The sequence below is a fragment of the Teleopsis dalmanni genome, chromosome 1 (assembly GCF_002237135.1).
Source record: "Teleopsis dalmanni isolate 2A chromosome 1, ASM223713v2, whole genome shotgun sequence".
Taxonomy (NCBI): Eukaryota; Metazoa; Arthropoda; class Insecta; order Diptera; family Diopsidae; genus Teleopsis; species Teleopsis dalmanni.
This window is the reverse complement of record NC_051846.1, coordinates 145631668-145632908: the sequence shown is the minus strand read 5'-3', so window position 1 is coordinate 145632908 and position 1241 is coordinate 145631668.

The window sequence follows — 1241 nt, the reverse complement described above, 5'->3', positions numbered from 1 at the left end:
AAAAGGGTCACCAAATGTTGTATTTATTTAAGAAATTTTTGCCAAGCCAGTACGAAAATACGTATCCCACCAAAACTTATACGGCTATGACGTTGAGAAACACCATCAGCTCCGTTAGATACTGTTCTAACTGTTAGATACTAAACGAGGTTTCAGACAGTGTGACTCTTTGTCATTTGACTACTTTAACCTAATGTTGGAAACGATAATTCGAAAACAACATTTAAACCGCACTGGCGCAATATTCTACAAAAGTGTGATGCTGCTATCGCACAAATAGAAATAAAGCACATATAATTTGTCAAGAATTCTTTCTCCTCAATCCGATCTATAGAACCAGGAGTTTCTCAGGATCGCCAGTTTCTCCCACTCTATGCAACATTCACACATCTGATATTCCAATGTTAGGTCCCTCGTTATATGCTGACGATACGTCTATGCTATACTTAGATAAATGTGCTCTCAACATAACCAACACACTTCAAGAGCATACAAACCTCATTCTGGAGTATTTCCAGAAATGGAAAATAAAAATAAATAATGAAAAACTAAGGCCCTGTTTATTACTCGTAAGTGGAGACAGATTCCTTCGAGAATGAGAGTGAGAGATATGGTAATAAACTGGGAGGATAGCGTTAAATATCTCGGCATCACGTTGGACAAATGATTCACATGGCATAAACATGTTTAACTGAAAAGAATTAGCTGTGCCAAATTCTTCATCATCTCCAACCGCTATTCAGAAATGAAAATCTAAATGTTAAAAATAGAAAGCTGATATATAACCAAATAATTCGTCCGTCACTTCTATATGGATGTGTAGCGTTTAGCACAGCCTCAAACACTACTTTTCGCCAGCTAGCAATTGCACAAAGTCAGGCTCTGAGAAGACTTTTCAAGGTATAATAGTAGATTAGGACGAATGGCATCCTCAGAGACCACAAAATTGAACCCATCAAAAAATACATAAAGGACAGAGCCCTGAAATTATTTGCGAAAACTGATAGACTTACCAACACCGCGTTATCGAATCTTAGAATGGTTACAGGCTCCTCGGTGAGGTATGCAGATCTGAGGTCAATTATTGCTTAGTCTGATGGAGTGATAAACAATAATTCAGTCAAGGCGTAAAGAGGGGTTTTAAAGATACTTCGAGCCAATAAAAAGTAGAAGTGCTTAAGTGCACTGGCTCAAATAGTTTCAACATAATAATTAAATACTATTTTTACCTAGTAAACCTT